This window comes from Tamandua tetradactyla, chromosome 12 (genome assembly GCF_023851605.1).
Source record: "Tamandua tetradactyla isolate mTamTet1 chromosome 12, mTamTet1.pri, whole genome shotgun sequence".
NCBI lineage: Eukaryota > Metazoa > Chordata > Mammalia > Pilosa > Myrmecophagidae > Tamandua > Tamandua tetradactyla.
Window position 1 is genome coordinate 80,886,210 of NC_135338.1, and position 9,457 is coordinate 80,895,666.

A 9,457-nucleotide genomic window follows, 5' to 3' on the forward strand; every position below is an offset into this window, starting at 1 on the left:
GCTGAGTCACCAAGTGCTAGCTGAGCCACAGCCAGACCTACTACCCCAATTCAGGTCAGCCTGGCCTGGGAGAGCCTGAGCCATGGCTTGATGGACCAGCACCAACCAGTCCAACTGAGCTCTTAGCCTTTCACAGCCTCCCCTTCCCCACCTCCCATCTTTCTCCAGAGAAGGGACTTCTATTGCCCAACTCCTCTTGGGCCAAACCAGCCTGTCACACAACCATGGGTGAGTCCAAGGGGCAGATGTCAGTCTTCCAAAGAAAAGCATAAATAGTCAGCAGTGATCATTAGAATCACAGAAGTCTTTGGCCAGTCCATCCTGTATCCCTCCTCCCTACCACTGTATTGGCTATGACCATTTGCTGTCCTTTTCTCTACCTTGTCAGAGAGGTCCCCCCACCTCCCAGGCAGACAGTGACTGATTGGCACAAGAGTACAAAAGCCTGGTCCCTGTGGCTCAAGGTGAAACCCACACTGGTACAATTCATGTTCCAAAGTCCCCCATAGGATCAGACATGAAGCTTGTCTCCAGCAGGGATTTTGCTTAGTTTTTCCCCTGCCCTACTCTATTTCCCTCTCTCCCTTCTCCTTCTTTTCCAATAAATCACTTGCATAAGAATCCCCATCTGAGTCTCTGCTGCTATGGAAACAGACATAAGACTGTTGGACCCAGGAGTGGCCCTAAGAGACTCAATTGGCTCAGCCATTGGCTCATGGACAGTAAAGACTTCATCACTGGTCATGGATGAATACTGATTGCTAAGACCTTTGCTTGTGATGGCCTGGGATAGGTTACAGGTGGAAGAGGAGGTACTTGTGTGGCAATGCCTCTCTCATTTGAAAGGTATGAGGGAAATAATAATGCTAACTACTGCTGCTAAGTGCCACTGATCATTGAAGTGAGAAAAGAACAAATTCCTATCTAATGACCAGCAATTTAATGCAAAGTGCGAGAGTTAGAGTGCCTCCTTGGCCACATTTAAAGAGACCCTTACCTTCTTCAGCCAGAAGGAAAGAGAGCTGAAAATCAGACTCAGGACTTAATTGTAGGAATGGCAGAACTTCAGAGAAGGCTGAATTTGCAGCTTTGGCAAGTATCCATTCCTAAAGTCAGGATCTAGTAAGGGGAGGACTGGGACCCTAAAACTTGGGATGGGGATATCTGTACTTGAGAATCTTGAGCCCCAGATTCCTCTGAACTCTCTGGGCCTAAGAAGTGACCTATTTCCACTATTGGAAGGTAGAGCCCCCTATCTCTTTCTTGAAGATTATATGGAGACCTGAAATGAAACAGGTGATTTTCAAGGCCATGCTGGCTATCCTGAGCAACTACACCAGTCTGTTTCTGGAAATCAACCTAATAATCAGAGCCTGGGGACTATTGCTGGGCCTTCCAAGGAAGGAGGAGGATGATACAAGAAAGGAGCTACAGAACCTGGCTACCATGGACCATAATGGAGTATGCCTGTGAGTGAATCCTGAGGATGCTGGATCAAGGGAGCACAGTATTAAGCTGGTTAAGGAAAAGTTTGTTGAGATGAAGATATTCACTTACAACAGAATTTAACATGTTGGGAAGGGCCCTAGCATAGTTCTAATATGCTCCTGGGATGGCTCTTGAAGGCATGGGGAAAAAGTGACTGGCCCCCTTTAAACGGAAAAGCGATGCCAGAATTTCCAAGGCAGACTGTAGTGGAAGGGGTCAGGAGGTTCAGAGAAGCAGTCTATAGGAATTAACCTACTCCATTGAACTGGAAGATCCACCACCTGATTCTGTTCCATGGATGAGCTGTAGGGAACTTACCAAAGTGGTAAGGAATTTGCTGGTGAGGGAAGCACTGATATCATTGGGAAGCTCAGTGGTGGCTGACCTCTACAGGCAGAGATGATGGTGGGAGACACTATTAAAGAACAGGGCTCTCTGGGAGCAGTGGGGATGACAGAATCTGGGAATGGCAAGAGCCAGGTGGCACAGCACTTGCTTCTTCAAAGTGGGTGTAATTATCATACTGGGTGACAAGGTCTGAATGGGAGGTGGCTGTTCTAATTTTCAGAAATACATGGAACAGAGATGGTCAATAGAACAAGGTGCTCATAGGGGCAAAATAGTTGGGCAGCTATCTTGGGTACAGCTTAATATACATAATCAAAAGAGTCAATAATGGATTCATGGCATCATGCAAAATGATGGAGTAGGAAGTTCTAGGGGTAGCTCCTTTCACCAAAACTATCAGTGACCTGGTAAAATTGATTGGAATTGATGAGTTTGCAACACTAGGACCTAATTGAACACAACCATAGGACACAATAAACCTCTCTGTTCCTGGTTTCACGCAGCAGATGGAGCTCCAAAGTACGTAGACCGTAATCTTTTGCCCTATATTCTGATTTAACTTAATCCCAACTAGATCTTCTTCGGTTTTATTTCTAATTGAAGTCTGATCTCTTTTTTGGTTACTTTTACTATTATTGTATGCAGTAATATTGACTTTCAGAGCTTTAGAATTCCAGCTTTGCATCTTAGGTGTCACAGAGACATCAAAGCTCCAGGGAAATACCAGCGTATACACACACAGCTCAGTGTCTCAGAACTTACAACTTTGGACTAGGTGTGGTTGTGATAACAGTTCATAACCTAGGCATCAGTTTTCTTGTAGTTATTTTCTGAAAGAGAACATAGCATATTTGTTCCTTTGTTTCTAACTTATTTTGCACAACACTTTGTCCCCGAGGTTCATTCAGTTCATTGCATGTTTCATGATGTCATTATTTTTTGTAGCCACACAGTATTCCACTATACATATACTATACATATATATATATATACATATACAAAATACATATACACATGCACATACATATACATTTACATATACTGTACATATATCTCACAGTTCATCTTTCATCTTCTCAGTCACTGTACGCTTCTGCCCCCTCTAGCTATTGGGCATCATGGGCGATGTAACATACAATCTAAATCAGCCTATCTGGGTAGCTCATTTAAACAACTCAAACACATGGAGCCCAGAATGAGAGCAAGGACTTGTAATTCCATATAGTTCAATGTAATACTTGGAGGCATCCCAGACTATGGTGGGCTGATAATTAAAAAGCATTGGTAGAGGGGTTCAGTGTTTCACACAGTGTTGTGGCTGGCAGACCCCAAAACACTTGAATTAACTTTGGAAGAAGAGAAATGGAGGAACCCTAGAACAGTGAGGATGAATTTAGCAAGGCCCGAGACCATGGAAAACTTGCCTGATCTCTAACTACTTTCCAGGGAGAGGTTGCTATAGTGATGCACTATGGCATGTTTAACAAAATCCCAGGCTATCAGAAGCAAGGTCTGGTTCATAGGATTCACATGTCATCCTGTTGGGTAGATAAGTCCTCCAAGATAGTAAATGTTGGAGGCAAGGTGTGGGTGAAGCTTACTGGCCAGGAGATGAAAACTGACAGGATAAAAGTATCCCACTCATGAACATTGTCACCCAAGGCACTGGGGAAGGATCTCAATCCCAATAATGTTATTATTGAGCAAGAAGAGCACAGAGGTGGTTCCTCTAGGATTACATTGGGCAAAAGATTACCCTTGAGGCTGTCCTGAACACAACCTGTAAGAAGTGTGGCTGTAAGGTCCATTTTGCAAAGGATTGTTTCATGCAACCAGGTGACACTAAATACTCTCTGATACCTGATAAGGAAGAGGAAAAGGAAGAGGCAAAGTCAGCAGAATTTGAGAAGCCTGACCCCATGAGGAATTCCTCTAGAAAAAGAAGAAAAAGAAACATAGAGTAAGGAAATCATCTGAGTCTAATAGCTCAGACTCTGAGAGTGAGGCAAGAGGACAAGGCACTCATCAAAAGGGAGCAAAGAAAAAGAAAAGAAGAATCATAAGGAGTGAGAGTGGAGAGTGGAGGGGTGGTTAAGAGAATAAGATTTGGGGAGCCTTGTCCCTTGAAGCCCTGGCCCTTGGAAAAGTGAACAGCAGGAATGTGCCCTCCTACCCCATTGACTTTTCTCCCTTGGGAAATAGCAGCAGGCAGATTTGAGAGTTAGATGTTAAGAGCAGTTGCCTGAATTGTTTGCGTATCACTTCTGGTCCCTTCACAAATGACTGCTGCAGCTCACTCATTCACTTACTCAACTTCATTCAGCAGGAGTTTCCATTGTCCTCTCCAACTGCCATCACTGGAGCTGAACTCCTGTACTAGCTCCCAGGCTAGAGCCACAGGTACTGCTGTGGAGGTAAGTCACTGCAGAACTGTGCAACTGGCCCCTCCCTGCAGGTCTCTCCTTGGCTGATAGGCAGGTGATCCCTGCTGCATCCACTACAGGAGCAGAAAGCCTCTTCTCTGGCAGCATAAGAGGAGAGTGTGGTAAGAAGTTGTGCTCACTTTTTCCAGCTGCCCAACATGGGTCTACTAAGCAAGAAATGACAACCAATGGCCACACCAGAAAATAGTCATCCACAGCGAGTGAGCTTGTGTGTGACATTCTTCCAGACCACTGAACCAGACAGCCCAAGCCAGAGCACTACCATACCTTGTATTACTACTGTGAGTCAGTTGGTTCCACTTCAGGTCTCTGCTTACATTTCTGGCACTAAAAAAAATGTATTGTAGGGTCCCTTGAGGGACTGGAGAAAAAATATGAAAATACTAAACCTTCCCATCTAGGAAATCCTTGGTACTCTCTCAAACATTAAGGACTCCCAAGAAAATAGGCCAAGCCCATGATTTTGAGGTTCCCCTTATGAAACATTTCTGTAGCAGAGAAGCTGAGGCTATCTATAATTATTCCTAAGAGTTGCTTCCATGAACCTCTTTCTTTGCTCAGTTGTGGCCTCTCTCTCTCTCTAAGCCCAATTCTGCAAGGAAAATTAATACCCTCCCCACTACATGGGATCTGACATCAGGGGACACATCTCGCAGGGTTGAGCCTGACCCTGGCACCATGGGATCAACAATGCCTTCCAGACTAAAAGGGGAAAAGAAATGTAACAGAATAAGGTAGCAGTGGCTAACGGAGTTCAAATGGAGTCAAGAAGATATTCTGGAGGCTACTCTTATGCAAGTTTCAGTTAGATATTGCTAATTGCCATGGTTTGTCATGCCCCATCCAACATCATTCCTGTTAATCCTAAAGAACATCCAGGGCTCTAACTGAGACACTACAAAAGTTTCATGTACCGAGTTTACTTTCCTGAAACCTATAACCTCCAGAGGGTTCCTAGGTCAGATAAATCCAGAAACCCAGAGGGCTTAGCCTCTCTAAGAATATCAACTAATTCCATTGCCCTAATTCTATATTGTTGACACCCCTTTTCAACATGGAAAAGTTAGAATAGGCTTAGCCCATTTCTCCAATCTATAAATTGGAAGAAAGATCAAAGGAAGAGGAGTTACAACAGAGAAAATAGGATTTAACACCTAGTAAGACCGCTGAATCACTGTAATGATATTTCTTTTAGCTTCCAGGGTCTTGGAGCAGCTAGAAGGAAAAACCTGAAAATGTGGAATGGTAATCCATACCACATTTTGAAATCTGTTCTGTAACTACTTGTTAAAATGTATTTTGAAAATTATTGCTTTTATTGTATATTTATTATATGTCACAATAAAAGGAGAGACTGCTGAGCTTTTGCACATGAGGGCATTCATGATGCAGAAACCATCTTCCATTCCTCAGCCATAGTGGCAATTTGGGAATGACTGACTGGTTGCATGATGGGAAAAGAAGACCTTGTTCTTTAAAAAGTTGGGTATGCCTAAGGAGATTGGTTTGTTGAATCCCTGAGGCTTGCTCAGTTTCAAGGTCTCTAAGCAGCAACAACCTTCCCCAGTAATACTATCAGAAGATTTAAAGGGACAACAATACACCTTTTTTTTTTTATTTAATGGGTGAATTTTAAGCTTACTGGCTGATTGCAGATAAAATAGGATAGAAATTTCAGTGACCATACACAATGAGGGATTTACATGCTGCAAAAATAATTTGGAAAAGTCACAAATTTTCAGCTCCAGCCTTCAAGGAAAAAAAAATCAATCCCTGAGGAGTATGAGAACCAGAGATCCAGACTTACAATATCATAATACTCAGAATGCCCATTTCTCAACAAAAAGTTATAAAACATTCAAAGAGATAGGAAAGAGTGGTCCAGTCATGAGAAAAAAAGTAATTAAACAGAAACTATCCCTGAGGAAATCTAGTCATTTGAATTACTAATCAAAGACATTATATAAACTCTTTTAAATATGATCAATGGACCAAAGTAAAACATAGACAAAGAACTAAAGGAAAGCTATATATAAACAAGCTAAGAATTTTAATACAATTTCAAATATAAATTATAAAGTAGAATCAAACAGAAATTATGGAGCTGAAAAGTACAATAACTGAAATGAAGAAATTCAATAGAGGGTTATAACAGAGAATGTGAGCAGGCAGAAAAAAGGATTAGCAAACTTGAAGACAGAATAATTGAAATTATCCATTCTGAGGAGCAGAAAGAAATAAAAATGAAGAAAAGTAAACAGAACCTGAAGGACCTGCGGGATACCATCAAGAATACCAACATATGCATTATAGGATCTGGGGCCAGACATAGCTGATCTTAAAGTTTAACAGAATCAATATTAAGTGATGTTTTTTGTCTCTAATAATACTTTTTGCCAAAATACTGTTTTTTTTCCTAGTAACAATATGATGACATGCACTTTATTTGAATCTGTATCATTTTTTCCCAACCTTATACTTTCAACTGTCCAGTAACTTTGTATTTTAGAAGTCTCTCATGAAAAGCATATAGCTGTATTTTTTTTATCTCATTGGACAATCTTTGTCTTTTAACTGGAACATTAATCCATATGTATATATTGTTGATATATTTGAGTTTTAATCTAACATTTTGTATTGTGCTGTTACTTCTACTATTATCTGTTTCTTTGTCTCTCCATTTTCCTTCTTTCAGAATGTTTTATTTTCCCTCTCCATACCTTCACTCCAGTATTTTAGTGGCTGCTCTAGGAAATATACCATGCATTCTTACTATCTGAAAAAATCTGAAATCAAGCAACACATATACCTCCACCCATAGGGTACAAGGACCTTAGAGCACTTGAACTCCATTTAACTTGCGGTGGATGGTATGTGTTCTTGTCTAGTACTGTGCTTCTATTTTGTTTTTCTTAACACCACTAGACACCACTAATTCTACTTTATACAATCAGTGGTTGCTTTTATCCACCCTAATGAGCATTTTCTTTGTTCTTCATTCCTTCCTCCACCTCAGGCACCTCCATCTGAGATCATTTTCCTTATCCCTGAAATACATCTTCCAGAACTCCCTTCAGTAAAAGTCAGCTGTGAATGAAGTCTCTCAATCTCTGTATGTCTACAAATGGCCTTTATTTTACCTTCGTTCTTGAGAGATCTTTTCCCTGAATAAAAAATTCTGCATTGGCTATTATCTTTCATCCCTCTAATACCTGGTACTTGGGATTGACCCATGACTGATGCACAAGGCAGCTTCCCAGCCATCCTGGCACAGAGGAAGGCTGTTCCCTCTGTTTCACTTCAGCCAAGGGTGTCAGCCTTCAGTGTGGGAAAGTCTCCCCTGTGACTCCCTATCCAGGGCAGCCCCTGAGCCTCAACTCTGTCAGGTCCAAAGAAGCTTTAAGTCATGGTATTCTGCTTATCTCTCTCAGAGAATGATTTCCCCAGAATTTGGCATAGCAGTTCTCCATTATATGATCACCTCTTTGGTGTTTTTGTTTTTCGTTTTTGTGCATGGGCAGGCACGGGGAATCGAACCCGGGTCTCTGGCATGGCAGGCAAGAACTCTGCCACTGCACCACCATTGCCCGCCCTCTTTGGTGGTTTTAAGATAATATTTTTAATACTTTTTCAACATTTTCAGTTGCCTTCAGTGGGAGGGCTGGTGCAGATAATCTAGTTCACCATTACCAGATAGAAGTCCAGATGATATTACTTTGTACTTCATATTATTTTTCTCAGGAAATCATCTTATTCTAAATCATGATGACTGTTTTGGATGTTATAATTTGTGGGAAGATTTTTCTTTGGAATCCTTTATTCCAAAGTAAAGCTTACACAGTAGTCCAATAAGTAAGGCAGAGAAAAACCAAACAAACAAAAAATAAAAACAACCAAAACTCTTCTGGTTGAAGCACAGGTGAGAGCTTTGGAACTCTCTTTGCTCAACCTCCCCCCACCCCAATCAGCCTTAAGAAACTCCTGAAAACCCTAAGGAACCCCATGCCACAGTTTGAAAAGTACTAACTTGTAAAACATACTATCAACACAAACTTACTACTATTGCCTTCTTCAGGGCAAAGAGACACTGAGTCTGAGCCAGGGTCTCCTCTGGCTTGGAGAGACCCTTGGCGCTATGGAACATAAATGAATCCTTGTGCTCATGGCAATTCACAGGTGCCATACACAGTCATACAAGCTGTGCACTAGTCAAAGACTCCTGGCTCAGGAGATAAAGATGTTATGTCTAATGCATGAGCTATTCTTCTGAATGGGTTCTTAGGGGAGGCTAGGTACCCCCAGAGAAACAGACTCTCCCTCACCAACACCCTGGCCAATTCCCAGAAGGTTCTGTACAAACCAACAGTGGGTTTTGGCCAGAATGAAGTGTCATGAACATTCCACCTGACTTCTTGTACTCTTTAAGGACACTCTCTTCATGACCCTGTAGAAGGGTCCCCCCATACTGGATGGGGGACCCTTGTGTTCAGGCCTAGAAGGGAACCTCCCCATGTGGTGTCTGATTTAGATCCTTTAACCCCTCATGGAGTACTGGGATATGAACGGGCCCTGTGGGATTCCAGCAGCTGAGGACCAGAGCATGAGCTCTGAAACTCCAGAGTGGCTCTGGAGAGATGCACCCAGCTTTCTTTGGCCAAGTCTTCCTGCCCAATCTGCTGGCTGCCTAGCCCCCTGGAGCTGGCTGGAATCCCAGTCTATGCTTTCCCCCCTCCCATCTTCCACTGCCCCAATACCAAGCTTAGGGTAGAGAGCAAGGAATGAAAGAGTCAGGCTGCCAGCAGGGATTCACGCGGCCCCCTAGGCATCCGGCGCGGGGGAGCAGACAGGCCGTGGTGCCGGGAAAACACACATTGTTTGGGGGCGTTGCGGATACAGTACAGATTATTTTTAGCAGATTGTTCTGACTTAGTGAAAAACCTGAAAGATAGTGTTGATAATCATCCTTATTTTAGTGTCACAGATGGCACTACTATAATTAGACACTTGTTTCTGGGTGATTCTGCTGTTCCTCTTAGAAGACACCTTGCCTTGTGCAGAAATATATCATTGAGGGATGTCTATTTTTTAACTTGGGGCTCAATCTTTTATTCTTTTCCCTTTATGTTTTAACAACATTTGTGAGAAAAAGTAAATTATTCGTTTGCCTCTCAAGCTGG

General features: G+C 42.4%; 1 pseudogene; it reads left to right on the forward strand.

Moving 5' to 3' along the window:
* Nucleotides 1–3,223: 3,223 nt before the first annotated feature.
* LOC143651465 (zinc finger CCHC domain-containing protein 17 pseudogene) lies at nt 3,224–3,906 on the forward strand (annotated as a pseudogene).
* Nucleotides 3,907–9,457: the final 5,551 nt, after the last annotated feature.